Source organism: Castor canadensis, chromosome 8 (genome assembly GCF_047511655.1).
Source record: "Castor canadensis chromosome 8, mCasCan1.hap1v2, whole genome shotgun sequence".
NCBI classification, from domain to species: Eukaryota; Metazoa; Chordata; class Mammalia; order Rodentia; family Castoridae; genus Castor; species Castor canadensis.
This window is the reverse complement of record NC_133393.1, coordinates 56518548-56542980: the sequence shown is the minus strand read 5'-3', so window position 1 is coordinate 56542980 and position 24433 is coordinate 56518548. Positions and strand designations below refer to the sequence as shown.

The 24433-nt window shown below is 36.4% G+C and overlaps 1 pseudogene; it reads right to left on the bottom strand.

The window, feature by feature from the left end:
- Positions 1–1429: 1429 nt before the first annotated feature.
- LOC109702777 (plexin-A4 pseudogene) lies at positions 1430–24433 on the bottom strand (annotated as a pseudogene).

The window sequence follows — 24433 nt, the reverse complement described above, 5'->3', positions numbered from 1 at the left end:
TTCTTTGGATTCACTACTAGTTCTCTTGGTACAACCTCTTCTCACTTGGTTCCCATTTCTAAGCACACATTTGTCTGACTGGATAAAGTCACATATCCACAGATGGAAGAACAGATGGAGAGATGAATGACAGGGCTGCAGTCGCTTCATGTGCCTCCTTTCATTTCAAGCCATGTTTGTTGAGTTGTCTCTCCAGTCTCTCCCAGACATGACAATCTGGGGGCTGAGGACAGCTGGAAATTTGTTTTTTCTGGGTTAGACTGGGCTTCAGCATGTTTCTTCCAGTGATGACTGCAAAAGGAATGAAGATTAATGGCTAAAGAGACAGCTGAGCTGTTGATGAAATAATCCGGTCCAGTAACAGAATAATCTGTAACGGCATCAGAGTCTGCAGAACGGCTGTCTTCCCTGGCCTCCTATGGATTCTCAAGGACAGTGGGAATGGAGCCCTGGAGATGGCTGGAGGTAGAATCTCCTATATGCATTCTGCATTTCCCATTGATCCTGATGAATGATGACACAGAGGGCAGAGAAGCCTTCTCTAGTCATCACTTGAGGCTCTGGCAATGGAATAGATCTATGAAAATGGACATGGTGCACTTGAATCAGGGGTCAATGGAAAACAACAAATCCTGCTTCCAGATGTACTTCTCTCCTTTTCTGCTGTTTAAGGGCCAGATTAGGAGGTGAGGAGGATCTCCATGGTAGAATGTAACTGCCATTCTTTCTCTTGCCTGGCTTTCCACAGGCAGAAGAGAAGTTGGGCAAGAAGGTCTAAATGGACACTTGGAAGGGCTCCAAGGAAGGGGACAGAGGCCTTGGATACCAACCCAACAGATAGGAGGCAGCCTGCAGGAGCACCTCCCAACCCCTTACATGTTCCAAGCTCCAGCCTCATGGAGGATATGAGGCCTTTTTTCTCACACTTGCAAACATAGACAACTGACAGCTCCTTTGGAGCTGGGAAGGGAGAGCCAGGTAATGTCTTCCCAGTGAAGATAATACTGATGCATGACTGTTTCCTTGAACCAAGTTTTGGATCTACATGAGGACTCTCCAAGTGGAAGATGAAGTAGCAGCATAGGATTGTCTTTTGTCTAGAGTTCCTCATCCATATTTCAGTCCTGATGCTGACACCTGGGGTCAGGGGCAGCTGGTCACAAAGCTTTGCTCTGACATCTGGTCAAGTCCCAGGCTGTGAGCCTGACCACTCCTGGACTGTGGGTCAGTGGCTTGAACCAATTGCACTGGCACAGGAACTGAAAGATCCAGGAAGGAAAGAGAGTCAGAAGAGGTAGAGATAGGGAAGAGAGAGACAGTGCCACTTAAGGGAAGCTGCTGATACTTGTCATGTGGTAACAATGACAATCTACACTGAGGCACAGCATGGTGAGCCCCTCCCTAGAGGAAAGCCCCAGAAGGATGGTTTTCAGATGTCTAAGCCCATGAGGGATATGAGTTTTTCTAGTTTGCAGGACAGTTTCTGTTCTACACACTGGTCATTATGGTCCAGGGATCCAAGGAGCTCCTCACTGTACTGCCCATGTAGGACGTCTCCAATAGCTTACTCACAGTGGTGAACTCATTCCTGCGCACCTGAGATTGCTCAGCCAGGCAGTCCTGGTAGCAGATTGCTAACATCTCTCCAATATCTGTGTAATATCAACCCAGTTCTTACAGGTGGGAATGTCCATGGCATAGAGAAGCTTAATAGAGGGTGAGTCTTTTCCCAGACACTGCTCTGACATGGAGCAGGAGTCCATAAAGGTCTGAACCCCCACAGGAAAGCAGGTATCCATAATGCTGTTCTTATGGATGTCAAACACAAAGTGTCATTTTTTGACTGTGTTCATCCAAAACTGTGGAGGCATTGTTGCTCTTCCAGGTGTGTTGACAATGCACAGCATGAATGCCATACTTATCAGCCTGCACATCCAGTAAGTCAAACACTTGATGTTAGCAGGTTAGAGCCTGAGAGAGCTGTGCTGAAGATACAAATGTTTGTAGTGTGCCCTTGCTGGCCAGTAATATTATCAGATAGAGCTCACACAGTATTTTTGCTCTCCTAGTTGGTCTGCTCCTGGTTCCTATAACAATCACGATAGGCATGCAGAAGTCTCCATGAATCAACATCTATCATTAACTCTGTAGAAATTGATGGAATGAACAAGGCTGTGTGATGTTCCATGAGTTCTGGTCTTGCTCAAAGTTGTAATTAACTCCATAGAATGGAAGAAATTCACATACAAGATAACTATTAGTATATCACTAATTTTGTGTGTGTGAGTGTGTGGGGGATATTTGTTCAGTTTGCCATCACTGATTTGTAGAAATTAGGTTTCTTCCCCAAGTCACTTGAGGAACAGCCTTGTGTGGCTCTGATGTTATGTCTTCAGTTCCATGAATGAAAGGTGTACTGTGATGTCCCTCACAGAACCTTTGCAGATTTGAAGGTCCTGCCTGAGAGCTTCATGCTTACTCTTTAGGTTGTGGTGTTCCTGAAACCTGCCATTCTCACGAAAGGTGGTAATAATTTCACTGACTAGAGAAACCTAAGCATTCCTTGGCTATAGCGTGTGTGTGCCTTTGTCAGATCAAAGTGAAGTAATTCCTGTGTTGAGAGGAAGCGAATTCATGTGGTCACCTTGAGGCTCTTGGCAGCCAGTGTGTGCGTTTGCATGTTCTGTTCACGTTAGGAATACAGAAGGCTGGAAAACAGCCCCTGGTTCTCACTGTGTGACATTTTGGGTCCACATGAGGGAATCTCCTCCCACATGATGGGAGATGTAGTTCTGAGATGGAAGTTGAATCATCCAATATTAAGGGAGATTTCCTGCCTGATTTACCTTCAAAGGGCTTGAGGTGTTTTTGTACTCACCACGTGACAGCCTTCCTGTCCTCCAAAGTGTGGGTTCCAGATTGGGAGTAGTTTGGAACATGACAGAAATGTCATACCAGTTGAACCTTCAATGATCAGAGGAGGGAACATGGAGGAGAAAAGCAATCCTCCCAGATCAAGAGATCATGCCAGGAAACTGCCACACAAATGGCTGGAGACTGGAGGGGGAGGGGCAGTAGAGGCAGTGCTTATGTGGTCTGACCAATCAGGAAAGACTTGGCTGTGATGTCACAGTGGGATCACAGCCCCTGGAACTATAGATTCAGGAGGCAGCTCCTGTCTGGCCTGTTGCTATGGCAGTGCAGCCTGCCATGCAGGAAGAAGTTGGAGGTAGGTGCCCCTGTCTTGTATGGAAGACTTGTGTTTTAATTGGGTCCTAGGGATACGGGGCATGCATGGCAGGAGCACACGGATGACTTGAGCACATGAGGATTGGGTGATTCCATTCTTCACGCCACACAGCTTTTAGTGTCCACGGGCCTAAAATGTGTCATTTGGACACAGCATTTAGTGTCCAAATGACACATCATTTGGGAAGGGAACTCACCAAGTAGAACAGGCTGCCTGGATCTTGCTGTGGTGCACAGGCAGGCTTGGTTTCTGCTTCTAATCCTGACCAGGTGATCTCAGTGTGTGGTTCTAGTGGACTGGCAAGGGAGGAAAAGTTTACATGGAGGCACAGCACAGGCACCTGTTGATCTGAGATAATTTCTTCTCTGGTCTGCAGGGTCCATTAAAGCACGGGCATTGAAGGTTTGAAGAAATTCACCTCATTCACCAGTGTTTTCAGGTATTCATAAGTATGGGTTCTGCTGAAAGGTACTTTTCTTTGATGCAGGCCCAGGAATTCACTTTCCCCAAAATAGTTAATATTCATGGATCACAGCCACTCTATGGGTGTGTTTATGTGTGGGGGCACATGTGTGGTTTAAAATATTTCCTGGATCAGTGTCGATTAGGTGCTCTGTTCCATTAATGCCAGTCAGGAATGCTTCCTGGAAGGCAGTAATTTGGGGTTTTTCTCTGCGTTACTATTCCCTAGGTCAACTGTAATCAATTCTCTGAGGAGGAAAGATTCAGCGATCCTTGAATATGGCCAGTGTATGTCAGGCTATCATCATGCATGTATGTACATGCATCATTACCCTGCTAGAATTGATTTCAATTCAAGTGATGGCTTGAGGCACTGACTCTGGATTAGTAGTATGTCTTCCTTCCAAGGACATTGGTGGAACGAATGTCACTTCACGTGTTTTTCTAAGTTTGATCCTTTCTAAAGTGCTTAAAGTGTCCCCTCAGTAGGTTAAAATGTATTTAGCAGAAATTCGTATGTGTATGATACCCTATACACACTCAATATAAATTTAGTTAAGAATAAAAATATGGCTCCTACAATTTTAAACTTAGAAACATGTATTAGTTTCAATCATGTACAAGCATTGCACTGAAGTTAAAATAGTTCAGTAGCAGTGTCATGTGACTTTATTGTTCTTTTATTAAGAGTTCTAATGAACTCTAGAGTATGAAGACTGAAAAGCTAAGAGCACAGAGGTAAATGTGTTAAGTAACACACTGTAAACTGCTATCTGATGACTTCTTACTGAATTCCAAGATTAACAAAAGGGGAAACAATTCAATGAAAATCATACTGCTCAATTTTTGAAAATTGTCATCTTGATGTATGTCAGGTCACTGGAAAGTCAACGACATGCATTTATTTGCTGAACTCCATTTTAAAATAACTTTACTAATTTGTAATCTAATATTTTGCTAATTGCATAATGAAATAAAATAATTGTTGTACTTAAAAATAATACATGAATACTTTTTAAAACCTTTTCCCCTTAAGGTTATTACATTCAATATTTATTTTGGAATTTGCTAGATTTGAAATACTTTTTTTCTTCCCACTTTTTTCTGAGTTTATATAAGATGCTAGATTTCTATATTGATAAGACTATTTTTCTTCACAAATTTATGACTTTTTTCAGATACCTGTTTTTTTCTGGATATACATACATACCTATAATAGGGAAAAGTACCCAGAAAGACAACTTACATATGCAAATGTTCTCAGTAAAAGATAGATAAGTCTCTTAATCATAAATGCATATACTAAAAAATATTAATCCTAAATGAAGAAAGAATTTTCATTTCACAGGAAGATTTCAGTAAGACCTAAAAATAGGCTTCCATTTCCCACATTTACATAATCTCTTTAGTTTTCAGGTTTCACGGAAAATTTCCCATGTATTTTAATTGATGTTTTTCATCTTTAACTGACAAATAAGGGTATGAGGTGATGTTTTATTTACATACAAATTATGGAAAGTTTAAATCAAGCTAATTAATGTAGTCATCACCTCACTTTTTTTTCTGTGAGAATGTTCAAATTCCCTTTCAGCAATTTTAAAACACACATTACTATTTACTAAGGTCACCATGAATGGACTGGATCCATAAAACATAGTCCTACATCTAACTGGAACTTTGTACACTTTGATCCACATTGTCCTCTCCCCTGTCTCCTTCCACAGTCTGGTAAGCAGCACTCTACACTCAGTTTCTGACATGAAATTGAGATGGAGATCAACCCATAGCTGCATTTTGTAAGGTTTTAGATCCCTAAGAATTGCATAAATATTACTGACAACTAATATGAAAAGTAGTGGCATATAATATTTATCTAAAATATTTAAAATTTCATATTTAAAATTTTATATGTATGAGAATGACGAATAAGAATTGATGTAAGTAGAGTATTGGCATTGTTATAGGAATAATGTTTGGTTATTTGTGCTCAAAATATATTGTTCAATATTTCATAAATTGAAAGGTTTATTACTTGATGTCTTCAAATGTGAAGTTAGAGAACATTAGATTCGTGTTTTACTTGGTGTTCTGTTTGTAGGACTTAAATTTTCTCTTGAGTATTTTATATCACAAGATAAGATCTTATGAATCAGCAAATGCATTTTGAGAATGGTGAGGTTATGGGAAGTCTTCAGAGAAACGTTCAGTGACAAACGTCATTCATCATGTACATGATAAAATTGACATTCTAAAATCATTTTTAGCAGCTCCACAGAGTTCAAAGCTGTCTGCATATTGATTGTTTATAGAGATCATATTAGCAATGCAACAGGCAAAATACCGTAATGGAAGTTATACATTTCACAGAGTTTAGAATGAGAATTTTTTAACTTTAAGGAGCTCAGCTATGAAAATTAATGTATCATATTTTCAAATTATTATGCAATTTCATGTTACTGAATTTTACATCAAAATCCATTAGACATTTTTGGTGTCTGAATGACAGCAGTATTGGAAAAAGTCATTTGCTCATTATAAGGAAGCATTTTGTGCATCCTGACAGAATTGTGAAGTTTCTAGATTTATAGAAATGCCTATTTCTCATTCTTCCAAGGTCTGGCCTTTAACCTTTTCCTTTGCATTCTATGAAGTACTTCAAATTCACTCAATAAATACCAGCTTTTCTTTAAAGTAATCATGTTTGTTTTTTACTGTTGGTAAAAAGAATAACCTTACTGATATAAAATATCTTCAGGAACACTTTTTAGACCTGCACTGTCAAACATAAAATAACTAAAATAGAATACATTTTACCATTTTTATTCCACAGGCTCTATAAATTTCCCATTCTAATAGTTTTTATCTATATGAGATGACAAAACATACGTGAATATTCTCATACAGAAATTTCTAATGTATCTAAATATATATAAATGTATATATGCTTCCTTGGAATGTCATTAACAAGTCAATCATTATTTTTAATCACATATGTAATATCACTTGAGATTAATTATTAACATGTATACAATTTTGTAGCCACACTTACATAAGGCAGAAGGACATTATTGAAGACAAAAATTAAAGAGAATTTTCTAAAAATGGGAAGGCATAGAATAAAGAAAGATTGCAGTAAATTTTGATATATCATATGTATGGAAGGCTCTATATCCATTTCCTTTGGAATAATTACTTTTAAAATGTATCTGGGTATGTGAGAAGGATTGCCTTTTTCATGTACACTTAATTTAGAAATTACTTTATCCCTCACCAGCTTACTTCAACTATATTTATATTCACCAGAAAGAAATCCTGGAACACAGCCCAACCACCAACACTGAAATATTGCCTCTAAAAGTCCAGTTCAAATAGGAGGACAAGTTTGATGAATGAGGGACAGTCACATACTTACATAAGTTGAAGTTGGGCAATTGCAAATAGGAAGTCTAAATGAAATACATGAAAGAATTCACAAAAGATCTGAAATTCAGAATGCTGCAGACAATTGTAACAGTTTCAATTAGCAGAATAGCTTGTTGTCAGTTGTTTAGGGAGACAATTGCTGAAACTGAACTGAGAAAATGTTTTCAATAGATACTAAAGGGTAACATCTAGATGTAGTAGTAAATGAACAAAGTGCATTTGAAAGAAATGGAAAGGACTGTTAGCCTGATCCTTATCTTACTTTTTCACCAAACATGTGTTGAAACAAGGAATTCTGTGTGAGTACAGTTTAGATCTAATATAAAGTAACTATGATTAAAATGAGAATCAATGTGGAAATAAGGTTACTCAATGTGATCTGTTTTTTTGCTGATGATCTCTGAAAGACACTGGAAAAGTCACAATTTTACTTTATCCAGTGTATAAAGATAAACAACACACAGAAATATATTTTCACATAAAACAAAAGAATTTTAGAAATTGTAGTTTACAAAAAAACCCATAAATTATATAAATTAATTGGTAGGAAATATTTTATATATACATATTTCCATTCTACAGCATTAACAATATGACTAAATAGAATAGAAAGGACAAACACTTAAAACATTTAAAAGATTATACTGTGAAATTTTATTTTAATGTTTTTATGACTAAAGTAATAAAGATAAAAACACAAAGTATCAAAACTTCTTGATTTTGATGATGTAATAATCATTGGTAAATTTACAGTTTTCTTAAAATGTAAAACTGACTAGTATATTAAAAAATCACAAAACAATGTACTAAGCTTCTAACTAATAATAAAAAGAAAGTAAATAGAAATGAGTAATCAACTGACTAAATTATTAAGGGATATTATTTGAAGAAAACAATCAAAGTTAAAAGTTGGTCTTGAAAATAAAAGTAAAATAGACAGTCTGGTAATTCAAAGCAAAAAAAAGACAGATATGCCTTACAAATAGAAAGCTTCAGAATTTTTTTTTTCAAAAATTATCTAATTATAGATAACAAAGGAAATCAATTTTAGTTAGCATATATATTCAATAACTAGAATTCTAGAATTTTCTAGAATGATAGAATAGAATTTCATATCTATGTAAAATTGGAAATTATTTGGGAAAATAAAGAAATATCAGAAATTTGATTAAAAATGATTGTTTTGTTGATAAATTATCTCTCCTCTAAAATAGCCAACCAATTTCAAAAACATCAGAGTGAATATGAAAAGTGTATGCTCAAGAACATGGTTGGTGAGAGGATTCCAAGATGGTGGCTAGAGGGAGGAAGCAGAAAGCGAGTCTCCTATAGTGAAATCTTGGAGAGACGCTAGAGACACACTTTGCAGGCATAATCACTGAGAAGAGGCATAACTTTGACCCCTCCACACCTCCAGCCAGCGCAGAGAATCTCCACTTCACATTAAATGGAGAAACCAGGAGGGCTGCCAGTTGCCGACACCCAGATGGCTTGGGAAGACATGGACCAGGTGAGCTTCGTGGTACATGGTACTCCCACAGACAAGCCTGGACCAGAGAAGCATAGCCCCCTGCACAGACCAACCTCCACCTGGGGGGAAAAAAGAGAAACTGAGTAATAAGCAATAAGAGCAATAAAGACATGCTGGAAAGAAGGTGGGGCACACTGAGCACTGAAGATTGGGGGAAGGGAACCCCTCCTGGGACTGTAAATAAACAAGCCAGCCTGGCTGGAGAGCCTCTGGTGGGAGCAGGGGTGCACACCCAGCAAACAGGAGCGGGAAAGCTTGTGAGAGTGGCGGAGGGAGGAAAACTCCACAGGAGAGGAGGGAAGACCCACTTCCCATGTGAACTGTAAACAAACATGGTGGCTGGCAGGAGCAGCAGCACCGCCCAGTAATCAGGAGCAGGAAAGCTTGTGAAAGTGGCGGTGGGAGGAAAACTGCACAGGAGAGGGGAGAAGACCCACCTCCCACATGAACTGTAAATAAACACGGAGGCCTGACAACGCGGGTGCAGTGTCACCTTTCCCAGTGTGCTTGGAAAGGGGAAAGCATGTAGCAGAGGCTCACACATAGGAGAAATCTGAATAAACAAAGCCTGCAGGGCCAGGTGAGTGCTAAGCTCACCCCTGAGATCTGCACAAATAACACCTCCAGCAACAGCAGGCTGACAGTAGCTGGCAGGCAAGCCACAGCTGCAGATACCATTCACAGAACTGTCTCCAGACACTTTTTTTTCTTTGTCTCCCTACCTTTGATGAGAGAACAACCGAATTACACCTGCAAGCTGAAAAACTTACTGAAACTGTATTGCATTTGAACTTGGGACACTTGGTGGGGTTTTTTGTGTGTGTGTGTGTGTAGTTTTGTTCTACTTTATGTGTCCCCTTTGATGAGACAACTACAGAACAACATCTGAGGCACCATCTCCAGGATTGGTGACTGAGGCGGACACCCAAATTATTAGGACTGAAACTTCATTGCATTTGAACTTGGAGGTTTTTTGGTTTTTTGGGCTTTTGGTTTTTTGGCTTTTTGGTGTTTTTAAATTTTCTATTTTTTCATTTTATTTTAATACATTTTTATATATAGATTTTTCTTTCATTTACTTATTTTTTATTTTTATTCTTATCTTTTTTTTATTTTTGATTTGCAATCCTCTCTCTGTCTCTCTAATGTCTGTTCAGCTTACTGTCGATTAGTACACTAAAGCTCCCTGTTTATACCTTTGAAACCTTCTTGTCTGATACCTTGTTCTGTTTTCTCCTTCCAGTCTGTGTATTTGTTTTTCCCATTTAACTTCTTTCTTTCCATCTCAGCTCACCCTTCCATTCTAAATATTACCATTGTTATTATTACAAGCTAGAAAATACTTAATTGCACACAGTACAGGGACAGTAACAACACAAAAGACAATGACAGGAAGACAGAAAAAACAGGGAAACCAGTTTCACCACAGCAAAAAATTAGTACAGGAACCAGAGGGGAATGAAGAAAACAAGTACTCAGATCCAGACTCCAACAAAATGAAGATAAACTATGCCAAAGGACCCAATGAAGCCCACAAGAATAATTTAAAGAAAGACATACTACAGGTACTCAATGAGAATTTTATAGAGATGATACTGGATAGGGTCAACCAAAATGTACAGGAGACACTCAAGAAATTCCAAGACAACAAAAATAGAGAATTTGAAAAAGCAAAAGAAGAAATAAAGGAAACCATAGAAGCACTGTATAAACACTAAACTGAAAGAGAAAACACAATGAATAAACAGATAAATGAACTCAGGACAAAAATAGACAACAATAAAGAAGAAAACAGCCAGGATATGGAAAACCTCAGAAAAAAGAACGAAAGAGAACTGCAAAACAAAACGGAAGGCCAATCCAGCAGAATAGAACAAACAGAAGACAGAATCTCAGAACTTGAAGATGAAATGGTAATTAAAGGAAAAACAGAAGAACTATTAATTAAACAACTCAAGACCTGTGAAAAGAAAATGCAAGAACTCACCGACTCCATCAAAAGACCAAACTTGAGAATCATGGGCATCAAAGAAGGAGAAGAGGTGCAAGCAAAGGGAATGCATAATATATTCAACAAAATAATTACAGAAAATTTCCAAATTCTAGAGAAAGATATTCCCATACAGATGCAAGAGGCCTCCAGGACACCAAACAGACCAGATCAAAATAGAACTAACCCATGACATATCATCATTAAAACAACAAGGTCAGAAACCAGGAAAAGAATATTGAAGGCTGTAAGAGAGAAAAAAACAAATAACATACAAAGGTAAACCCATCAAAATCACAGCAGACTTCTCAACAGAAACATTAAAAGCAAGAAGAGCGTGGGGTGAGATCTTCCAGGCACTGAATGAAAACAACTTCAACCCCAGGATACTCTACCCAGCAAAACTATCATTCAAAATAGATGGAGCAATAAAAGTCTTCCATGATAAGCAGAAACTAAAACAATATGTGACCACAAAGCCACCACTACAAAGATTTCTTCAAGGGATTCTGCATACAGAAAGTGAAACCCAACTTAACCATGAAAAGATAGGCAGCACCAAACCACAGGAAAAGAAAAAGCAAGACAGTAGAGAGTAACCTCAACTTAGGTACACACAATCAAACCTTCAAACAACTAAGACAAGTAAATGACAGGAATCACCACATACCTATCAGTACTAACGCTTAATGTTAACGGACTTAATTCACCCATCAAAAGACACTGTTTGACAAAATGGATTAATAAGGAAGATCCAACAATTTGTTGCTTACAGGAGACCCATCTCACTGACAGAAATAAGCATAGGCTAAGGATGAAAGGCTGGAAGAAGATTTACCAAGCCAATGGCCCCCGAAAACAGGCAGGAGTAGCAATACTTATCTCTGACATAGTAGACTTCAAACCAACATTGATCAATCGAGATAAAGAAGGACATTCCATACTAATAAAAGGGGAAATAGACCAAAAGGAAATAATAATTATCAACCTATATGCACCCAATGTCAACGCACCCAATTTCATCAAACATACCCTGAAAGACCTAAAAGCATATATAAACGCCAACACAGTGGTTGTGGGAGACTTTAACACTCCATTATCATCAATAGATAGTCATCCAAACAAAAAATCAATAAAGAAATCCAAGATCTAAAATATGCACTAGATCAAATGGACCTAGTTGATGTCTACAGAACATTTCATCCTACTTATACACAATGTACATTCTTCTCAGCAGCCCATGGAACCTTCTCCAAAATAGATCATATCCTAGGGCACAAGGCAAATCTCAGCAAATATAAGAAAATAGAAATTATACCGTGCATACTATCTGATGACAATGCAGTAAATGTAGAACTCAACAACAAAAGTAAAGACAAAAACCATGCAAACAGCTGGAAACTAAATAACTCATTATTTAATGAAGAATGGATCATCGAAGAAATAAAAGAGGAAATTAAAAAGTTCCTGGAAGTCAATGAAAATGAAAACACAGCCTACTGGAACCTATGGGACACAGCTAAGGCAGTCCTGAGAGGAAAGTTTATAGTCACAAGTGCATATATTAAAACGACTGAAAGATCCCAAATCAATGACCTAATGATACATCTCAAACTCCTAGAAAAACAAGAACAAGCTAATCCCAAAACAAATAGAAGGAGAGAAATAATAAAAATAAGAGCTGAAATCAATGAAATAGAAACCAAAAAAATCATACAAAGAATTAAGGAAACAAAAAGTTGGTTCTTTGAAAAAATAAACAAGATTGATAGACCCCCGGCAAACCTGGCTAAAATGATGAGAGAAAAAACCCAAATTAGTAGAATCAGGAATGCAAAAGGGGAGATAACAACAAACACCATGGAAGTCCAGGAAATCATCAGAGACTACTTTGAGAACCTATATTCAAATAAATTTGAAAATCTTAAAGAAATGGACAGATTTCTAGATACATAGGACCATCCAAAATTGAACCAAGAGGAAATTAATCACCTGAATAGATCTATAACACAAAATGAAATTGAAGCAGCAATCGAGTCTCCTCAAAAAGAAAAGTCCAGGACCTGATGGATTCTCTGCTGAATTCTATCAGAACTTCAAAGAAGAACTGATACCAACCCTCCTTAAACTGTTCCATGAAATAGAAAGGGAAGGAAAACTGCCAAACACATTTTATGAAGCCAGTATTACACTTATCTCAAAATCAGGCAAAGACACCTCCAAAAAGGAGAACTATAGGCCAATCTCCTTAATGAACATTGACGCAAATTCCTCAACAAAATAATGGCAAACCAAATTCAACAACACATCAAAAAGATTATTCACCACGACCAAGTAGGCTTCATCACAGGGATGCAGGGGTGGTTCATCATATGAAAATCAAGAAAAGTAATAAACCACATTAACAGAAGCAAAGACAAAAACCACTTGATCATCTCAATAGATGCAGAAAAAGCCTTTGATAAGATCCATCACCATTTCATGATAAAAGCTCTAGAAAACTAGGAATAGAAGGAAAGTACCTCAACATTATAAAAGCTATATATGACAAACCCACAGCCAGCATTACTCTTAATGGAGAAAAACTGAAACTATTCCCTCTAAAATCAGGAACCAGACAAGGATGCCCACTATCTCCACTCCTATTCAACATAGTACTGGAATTCCTAGCCCGAGCAATTAGGCAAGAAGAAGGAATAAAAGGAATACAAATAGGTAAAGAAACTGTCAAAATATCCCTATTTGCAGACGACATGATATTATCCCTTAAAGACCCAAAAAACTCTACTCAGAAGCTTCTAGACATCATCAATAGCTATAGCAAGGTAGCAGAATATAAAATCAACATAGAAAAATCATTAGCATTTCTATACACTAACAATGAGCAAACTGAAAAAGAATGCATGAAAACAATTCCATTTACAATAGCCTCAAAAAAATCAAATACCTAGGTGTAAACCTAACAAAAGATGTGAAAGACCTCTACAAGGAACACTATACACTTCTGAAGAAAGAGATTGAGGAAGACTATAGAAAGTGGAGAGATCTCCCATGCTCATGGATTGGTAGAATCAACATAGTAAAAATGTCGATACTCTCCAAAGTAATCTACATGTTTAATGCAATTCCCATCAAAATTCCAATGACATTCATTAAAGAGATTGAAAAATCTACCATTAAATTTATATGGAAACACAGGAAGCCACGAATAGCCAAGGCAATACTCAGTCAAAAGAACAATGCCGGAGGTATCACAATACCTGACTTCAAACTATATTACAAAGCAATAGCAATAAAAACAGCATGGTACTGGCACAAAAGCAGACATGAAGACCAGTGGAACAGAATAGAGGACCCAGATATGAAGCCACACAACTATAACCAATTTGCCTTCGACAAAGGCGCTAAAAATATACGATGGAGAAATAGCAGCCTCTTCAACAAAAACTGCTGGGAAAACTGGTTAGCAGTCTGCAAAAAACTGAAACTAGATCCATGTATATCACCCTATACCAAGATTAACTCAAAATGGATCAAGGATCTTAATATCAGACCCCAAACTCTTAAGTTGATACAAGAAAGAGTAGGAAATACTCTGGAGTTAGTAGGTATAGGTAAGAACTTTCTCAATGAAATCCCAGCAGCACAGCAACTAAGAGATAGCATAGATAAATGGGACCTCATAAAGCCAAAAAGCTTCTGCTCTACAAAAGAAATGGTCTCTAAACTGAAGAGAACACCCACAGAGTGGGAGAAAATATTTGCCAGCTATACATCAGACAAACGACTGATAACCAGAATATATAGGGAACTTAAAAAACTAAATTCTCCCAAAACTAATGAACCAATAAAGAAATGGGCAAGTGAACTAACAGAACTTTCTCAAAAGAAGAAATTCAAATGGCCAAAAGACACATGAAAAAATGCTCACCATCTCTAGCAGTAAAGGAAATGCAAATTAAAACCACGCTAAGATTCCACCTCACCCCTGTTAGAATAGCCATCATCAGCAACACCACCAACAACAAGTGTTGGCAAGGATGTGGGGAAAAAGGAACCCTCTTACACTGTTGGTGGGAATGTAAACTAGTACAACCACTCTGGAAAAAAATTTGGAGGCTACTTAAAAAGGTAGACATTGATCTACCATTTGATCCAGCAATACCACTCTTGGGGATATACCCAAAAGACTGTGACACAGGTTACTCCAGAGGCACCTGCACAACCATGTTTATTGTGGCACTATTCACAATAGCCAAGTTATTGAAACAGCCAAGATGCCCCACCACTGATGAATGGATTTAGAAAATGTGGTATCTATACACAATGGAATTTTATGCAGCCATGAAGAAGAACAAAATGTTATCATTCGCTGGTAAATGCATGGAATTGGAGAACATCATTCTGAGTGAGATTAGCCTGGCCCAAAAGACCAAAAATCATATGTTCTCCCTCACATGTGGACATTAGATCAAGGGCAAACACAACAATGGGATTGGACTTTGAGCACATGATAAAAGCGAGTGCACACATGGGAGGGGTGAAGATAGGTAAGACACCTAAAAAACTAGCTAGCATTTGTTGCCCTTAATGCAGAGAAACCAAAGCAGATACATTAAAAGCAACTGAGGCCAATAGGAAAAGGGGACCAGGAACTAGAGAAAAGGTGAGATCAAAAAGAATTAACCTAGAAGGTAACACACATGTATAGGAAATCAATGTGAGTCAATGCCCTGTATGGCTATCCTTATCTCAACCAGCAAAAACCCTTGTTCCTTCCTATTATAGCTTATACTCTCTCTACAACAAAATTAGAAATAAGGGCAAAATAGCTTATGCTGGCTATTGAGGGGGTGGGGGGGAGAGGGAGGGGGCGGAGTGGGTGGTAAGGGAGAGGTTGGGGGCAGGGGGGAGAAATGTCCCAACCCTTGTATGCACATATGAATAATAAAAAAAAGAAAATAAATAAAAATAAAAAAATAAAAACATGGAAAAAAAAAGATCATGGTTGGCCATAATACATGCAGTTTCATGTTTTTCAGCAGGAAAACAGAATTATGCAGTGATGTTAGGGACCGTTTTTGTGAATCATACCTAAATATTTATACCTAAATATTTGTAAAATTCAAAACAAAAAACTTTGCCTTGGACTGCTGTTCAAAAAGACACAGTTAGGTAAAGCTATAGATGTATAATGACAGATGCATCAAGGAGGCTTCATGGCAAGGTGTAAAGGAGAATTGACTCTGTTCTTTCCTGAAAGCCTTTAGGAAAACATAGTTTTGTCAAGGAGGTCCCTAGTAATCACCATACTCAGTACAGCAACTTGCATCCCCATGCAGGTTAGACCAACCCCATCCCAAGATACTGTCCCCTTCTGACCTAGTAAACACTTTTTTTATTTATTTATAGTCTGATGTCTCTACCCTTTTTTAATATAATTTTTACAGCATGAGTTGTTTTCTTTTCTGTTTACCTATAACAGGTATGCATCAATTCCTTCCTTGTGAATAAAGTGAAAAAAAATCCTGCAACATTTGTATTTCAGATTATTTTCTAATTCTGCTTGATGTTTCTATTTTTGCTGACATGCATTTTATAACACATGCTTATGTAAAGCTAAGACTTGTATTGATTTTTTTCCCTCTGCCCTAATTTTTATATAAGTGAAGCTACATATTGAAAGGAAAACAAATAAAAATTAAAATTTGAAGTAAAGTTCTATTGGATCATTCCAGCAATACAATATGTGTATTAAAAATGGATACTCAGATGATAAATGAAATGAACAACTATTTTCCTGCCAGAATGGATAAACTGAGTAACTTATTTACTTCTGTTACATCTTCCATCATCATCCAAATTATTGACATTTTAAGAAATTATATAATTAGAAATTGAATTTTAGAAGATAAAAGCTCTGAGTAAAATTAATATAATCTTCTTCAAAGTTACAAGATGAGCACAAGAGGCAAGGCAAATTCATAACCACTTGTGAAACTGGAAGAGGTTCAGCTAAAAAATTATACACTGAACACCTGCAAGAGAGATGGGATCAGGTAGATGAAAACTGGGATTTTTACTGTGGCATTTATCAATATATATTTATGCATCTTTTTCCAATTTTGAAAAAGTCTGTATTTGAATAATTATATCTGCATCAGCCTACCTCTAATACTTAAGTAAAAGTCTGAATAGTTAAACCAACAGAAACTATTATCCTCACCTTGTCTTCTGTTCAAGTTTCAACCTACAATGATGTTCCAAATCCAAAGAGAATGTTTTCAATGAATGAAAATGTTTCTCAAAGAGTTTCAATGCTTCTCATTTTATAGAGTTCTCATTTTATGGTGTTTAATATGCATTTAAAGCCATATGCCTCTTCAGATTTGAAAGTCAGGTGGAATGAGTCAAATAAAAAAGCTTTGGCATTGAGATGGTTATCTACATATAAATTAATGTGTTAATTACACTTTCCTGAGTCACATACAGAGACATTTGCTTAGAAGAGTCAGTGCTAATTTTGGATGGTGGACACATTATTATCGGCTATTAGAATCTTCTGCAAACTTGTGGTAACTGTGGTTATGCAAATGAAAATCATTCAAATTTTCATATTAAAGAAAACAGACTTATGGACAAGAGTAAATCACTCAGCAACAAATCCCACCATACTTGGAGAATTTGCCTTACAAGTCTATTAAATTCTTAAAGTGAAATTTGAAAATATTATACTTTAATCAAGTAGGTCCTCAACTTTGAACTGTAGTCTCAGGTTCAACTCCTTCCATCTTGTTATTGGCACCATAGTAAGTTCTAATATGTAATTGATATAACATATCTTCAGGTTATGTTTACTGCTCTTAATTTAGTTCATTTTATTTACTAAGAGAGTTGCCTTTCCCAGAGCAAAAGATTCTTTTTTAGATTTTATCTGTATTTGAATGGGAAGGCCTTTATCAGTGTCTGACCCTCCACCCTGGCAGGTACAGAAATTCTGGTTTAGACTTTTATTCTATAATGTAGACAATGGTCAATTTATTAGTGTAAGTGTGTAGGGGAGAAAGGATATCTTTGCCTTTTGGTTTTCTAGGTACTTGACTGGGACACTACAGCAAAATCCAGATTAACAAAAGCACAGGAGAGAACAGGCAGTCCGAGATTCAAGATGGCTCCATTCACAATTCTCCTGACTCTTCTGCCATGATGCAAAAGCTACACACATTCAGTAGAAACCCTACCAACTTCAAATTTGCAATTGTGTTCTCTCCTGGACCAGTGATACACAGGGTAATTGTCTCTGGAGATGCTGGATGCTACCCTGAGACCAGAGGTCCACAAAAGTAAAAATGAGTACTCTGCAGTACCTAGCAATGCTGAGCTCTGTTTGGTGGGTTAGGTCTATTAATTCATTTCAGCTGGATGATACTTTCAATGCAGGGAGTTTATAAAGATGTAAACCTTCCATAAGTGAACAGCATCTATGTTTATTTGTTTATTTGCTTACTTAATTTATTTATTTACTGTGGTACTGGGGTTAGAACTCAGGGTCTTGCACTTGCTAGGCAAGCACTCCACCACTTCATCCTTGCCCCCAGCCCATCTGTATTTAGTTTAAAGAGACCAACTCTTCAAATTAATGCCCATACTAATATTGGGCTTCATACTAATATTGACTTAATTTTGATAGACTCTTAATGCCTTTAATACAAAGACCAGTGACATCTACAAAGTGTGGTAAAAGAGGTAGCCCTTGTGATCTTGAACCTCCAAAAGACCAAAGGATGCAGACAGGACACTTGAGACTGGGCAAAAACAGGAAAAGCATAGGCTGAAAATGGGGTGCTAGCCATCTGCAAATCCTCTTCCAGGTGTAGCCCTGGCACCTGTTCCTCTGGCAGGTAGAAAGTAAACAAGCTTAAAAGACCCACTCTCAGGACAAATATGAAAACAGGTGATCCTGAACCAGAAGGGATTAAGCACTGTGTATCCAAAACCAAATTCATGTCATCACTCAAACAATTAATTCTTTCAACTCTTTTCCTCCCATAGAAATTAGGAAAGAAAAAAAAAAGATAAGGAGGCTTTTTCTATCCCTATTCAGTTGGATGCTGTTGACTGAAACCAGCATGATGACCTTGGTAAGAATCTTTACCTTGACTGCCTTAGTCAGAGACCTCAGATGTGAACTTCTGCCTCCAAACAAACAAGGTATCCCTTTGGATTGTATTTTATATTTGTTGTCAGAAACTATAGGGAAAGAAAAATTATTTTCCCTCTACTCTTTTAGGTTCTTGGTTGGAAGTGACAAAAGGATTAGCAAGAGACAAGCCTGTACATTAATATTGTGGAAGTTTTCCATGACACGGGAGAATCCATAAGAAAACAGAGACCTGGAAAGTCATAAGCATAATTGTCTTTATGCTAGATTTGAGGAAGAGGAGAAAGATGTACAAAAATGTGGCAGGTACAAAGGGTTGCTACTGGGTAAGAACTCAGGCTCATGAACACTGTTAGCTATGGCTCCTCTGTATCCCTCATCTCCCAGGTAATGGTTCCACTTTCCTCTGGTTATAGCAAGGTCAGAAAGTCCTTCTTGTGCCTGCCTTTCTCAGTTCAATACAAGGAACCAGATTTGAGGGTAGCATGCTCTGAACCCCATCATATTGAAAGGATGAATTTTTAGTGAGAGAGGATGGTTGCTTCTCGTGCTAAATCACAAATAAGAATAGTCCATGGGGTAAAAGTACTGTATTTATCATGATCATGTATTACCTTATATAAATGCTTGTCATTATCATAATTGAAAGAATTATGACTTGGTGAACTAGAATATGGCCAAAAAATTCTATCCCCTTCAAATTCAGTGATAGGTGGAAAGTTCCCCAAATACTGCACTTTTATTTTCTTACTTTTAAGCAATGTATTAAAACTGCTCTTGATTTTATTAACACAGCCCTCCTCTTCATGAATATTGCATAATTTGTCCCAGTAAGAACTTACTGAGTTTTTTGTTGGTCCTATTAAAAATGTAACTACATACCTTCCATCTTATGCTCAAGCACTGACTAATATTTCTGATTCTAAAGCACTTCTAATTGTAAGCTTTCATATCTTTCATTAGTAGGCTAAATTTGACAATTCATAACACTGTTGTATAGAGTTAGTGAGCATTTTCCAGAAGAATGTTTTCATATTTCATTTATTCATAAATTTCTGTTTTATTTTTATCTTTAAAGAATTTTAAATATTTTCACAACAACATTTTATCATATATACATGTATCAAAACATTACAAGGGATGGGTGCCAGTGTAATCCTAGCTACTCGAGAGGCAGAGATCAAGAGGTTCATGATTGAGGCAAATAGTTCACAACACCCTGTCTCAAAAATACCCAGCACAAAAAAGGGCTTGAGTGGTAGAATGCCAGCCTAGCAAGCATGTGGTTCTGAATTCAGCTTTTCACTTTAATGGGACACTTAATCTTGGCTTTCTGAACACAGGTAGACAATTTGAGGTCCTTCAGAGTTGTGCTGTTCTCAGTATCTCCTTTTCTACCTGTGCCCATTTATTCTGTTCAGACACAGCAGAATGAAGAGCAGTGGTATAGTAACCTTCGATGCCATTTACTTGAACAGGGACCTCACAAGCTTAGAAAAGGCCTGACCACTGATGTGTTCAAGCATCACACCAGCCACAACAGCAGGGACACTGCAGGGGTGGCCACCTTTTCCCTGGATACATTTTAAATAAGGTCTCTCAATTTTGCTAGGCCAGCCTAGACTATAGTCATCCTATTTATAATTCCCAGGTAGCTTGGATTACAGACATGAACTACCAAACCAAACTTATTGATAGAGATGAAATCTCATTAATATGTTGCCTAGGCTGGCTTTGAACCATGATGCTCATAATCTTTGCCTCCTGATTAGCTTGTAATATAGACATGAGCCACCACACCTGGCCTTATGCTTAATATATATGTTTTATGTAACCTTTAAAATATAAATTAAAAAAAATTAAAATCCACATTCTTTAAACATGAGGATACATCCTGAATGTAGATGCAAGTTGAGATCTTTGAGTATTACTTCCAAATCATCTTTTTAGATCCGATTATAGGCTTTCTCTTGAAATATACATTCACAAATTCATTTTACTCATGTATTACTAAACATTGCTTTAAGTGCATAGAGTTTTCACTGGCTCACTTTTCCACTTCTTTTCTTTTTAAGATCTTATCTCACCTCATATTTTATAAATGAGAGCTTATCTGATATATTTCCTGACGACCTTCAGCAACACTCAGTCATATTTAAAGCTTGTTAACATATATGCTTCAACAGTTCCCAGCTTAAATATCATACATTATAATTTTTAAACTTGTATATTTAGGAGCTCTCTCTTTTTATTACTTTTTTCTTTTTCTAGATTTTTCCATGTTCTTAAAATTGCCTAAACGTAATGTGAAGATTTCAGTTTTCACATCTGAGCCGTAATCTAAGTTAAAGTACATTATGAGTATGGGAACATGAAGATGGGAGCACACAGTGGTGTCGTAACACAGCAGACTGGAGTCAGCCAGAATTGACTTTGAATCTTGCACACTCACAGCTTTGTGATGGCACTCACAAACACTCACAGTGTATGTGACAGTATTCAAGTTACACATATCGTTAATAATTAAATAATTTTATCAGCTGCACGATACAACAATGGGAATGAATATCTGTTGGAAAGATTGCTGTGAAATTTAATATTAATGGAATTCTAACAATAACATTATCTTTATTGTAAGAAATATAAATATCTTATACAACTTTTTCCTTATAACAACTGGATGAGGTAAACAGCAATGATTTCTAGTTTATACATGACAAAAGTGAAGCAAAGAGAGGTAAATAACTGCCCAGGATGACACACTCAGTGAGTGACAAGGAAAATTCTAAACCAGAGACCCTGGATTATCACATTGTCTTGGATTAAAGAGGAACACATATTTCAGGCCATGACTTCTCACTGATTTACACTTTTCATTCTTTGGTAGCTTAAGTTATTTAAATTATTCATGAATAACAGCAATCATTAAATTAAATTCAAATCATGAAAATGTAAATTCTATAATAAGAATTTAGTATTTACTGTCTAAAATGACTTTAACACTAAACTTCTAATACAATTGGATTAGCTTTTCTGCCCTTATATATATATATATATATATATATATATATATATATATACACACATATATATATATATGATAGCCATAATATATCTATCCATTTTGTGTGTGTATGTATATATATATATATATATATATAATTCCCCATAATATATATAGCCTATATATGTAGGGACTACTATATATCATATAGTAGTATATATATATCATATATATATATCATATATATATATATGATATATGTTTCCAATAAAATGACAGAATGATACATTTTAACTTAAAATTCTAATTTAAAATGGCAGAATTTTAAGTGTAAAGCTATATTTTTAGAGGCAAAAATGCAGAAATTAAAAGAGAGAAACCTAGCAAGTGTAAAAAGGGTCAATTTTAAGCAGAAACTCAGGCACAGAATTCCATCACTGTGTCCTTCCACATTTCCCACTCATTTCTACTAAACATTAATTGGCATTTAACTATTGATAAACTGAAAGAATTGGAAAAAATGCATCTATGCAACACCACCACCAAAGAAAGTCAAAGAATCTCATTGTTCCTGTTTGGATGTATATCTGTGTTTTCATATGCTTATGACATCACATAGCTATCTCTCAAAACCACATCCACTTTCCACTTCTTTGATTTATTGAAATACAAAAATTTTAATAAAAATCAAAGACCATTGGTTTGCATATGAACCATTTAAGGTAGTAAATACTTAAACTTCTTCATCCTCAAGAATAACCTGCAGGAGCTTCTGTTCCAGTTACAGGATTGCATGCAAAGCCCACTGTCCACAATTTCATAATTTAAAAACCTTAGAGTACTGGTTTCAAAATGTATTCTTTTCATAATTTTTTATGATTTTAATATCAACAGTAATGAGTCTATCAATAAATGAACTTCTTAGCTTTTGTGGACTCTACAGAAATGGTCATTTTATTTGTTCTGATTTATCTATCCAGAAATTCCATGGTGGTACCTGAAGTCTTATTATTACTCACAATTGCTCTTTCTTCATAATGTAATCCTAGTGTCCTCCTTTTCAGCAAGAGCCATTTATCATACTAAAACGTTTCTCTATGTTACTTTTTGAAAATTACTTGACCTCAAATACTCAACTCTGGTCTCAAAATTAACCCTTGCCTTCATTCTTTTTTACATAAATCTTTATGCATTCTTAGTAATTGTCATCATTCTCTTAAAAATGTTCAAGAAAAATAAAATCATCTTAATGCCAAAATAAATAAATAAATAAGACCAGACTTACTGACTCAATCACCCTTTAACTACTTCTTTTGTCATCCTCTCTTTCTTATTCATCTACCTTTTATTTATCTATTTTCAGCAATCTATGGCTACAATTTCTGCTGTGGAAATGATTTTGACTTTTTCTCTTTTTCTATATATTTTATTTACTGAAAGAAGGAAAAGCCAGTTCTGATAAGATAACTCTCCTCTTACTCCCCTTCTTCATTGATAAAAAAAATTTATCTAGAGAACAATGTGTGTCAACTGAAGACAGAGCAGCAATCTGGTACTGCTCTGCAACCTTGCTGTTTAGTTACAACATTCACTTTCCCCCAGATTTCCCCACATTATAATCCTCTCTTCTCAAACACCTCGTGTCATCAAAAAGCAATGGAGAGAAACTTAACATGTTTGCATTTTATGTTACCACTTTTGTGTATAAAATTTCATTAGATTTATGCCTCCCATCTCAAATCATATTTTTTGTTCTACTCATTTATTTCCATCAACATTTATGCATATAATGATAATTTCTATTTTAAAATATGAATAATTTTAAAACACAGAAAGAAAAATGTTTTTTTTCTACATTATTGTGACTGACACATTCTTTTTTCTGGAATTTACCTGAAAATCAGCCTTTCACATACTCACATTCACTAAATGGCACTATTAAAGGTCACCCATAATTATAATGTTATTGTGAGAAAAGGACAATCATGAAAATTCTCATTGAACCAAACAAAATTATCACAGTTGATAACTTCCAGGTATCTCTACAGATAGACTTATCAATCATGATGTGTAAAAAGAAAACTGATTCCATTTAAAACATCATGTAGTCTTCCCATTCAGAATTGACAATTCTATTTGTCTACTTAGTAAGATCAAAATGGAGTTATCTTTAACACTTACTTTCTTTTACAAAATATAATAGCACTTTCTTTAAACCTGTGCATATTTTTTCATTCTGTTTCTGTGGTGTCATCATTGTATGTGTGTACCTGTACATGTGAGTTAGAATACTGACAACCGACCACCATTTCCACTTACATTTTCTATTTTCAACAAAGTAATCAGTTATCTGAACAGATATCATCTTAATTAATTCTCTGTTGGAAACTATTGAGTTGCTTCTTTTCTTTTTTTTAAATATATCTAGGTTGATTTTTATATAAAAATAACAGTTTCTCCTCCAACTCTTGTTCTAGGAAAACATGCTGTGCTCACCATGTGGCTCTGAGTACCCTCCCTCTACCCCTGGTCCTGTTGGGCACAGAGCTACAGCCATAGTGCTGCTGACCGGGGAAGATGGCAGGACCAGGTGGGCAGGCAGGGTATATCAT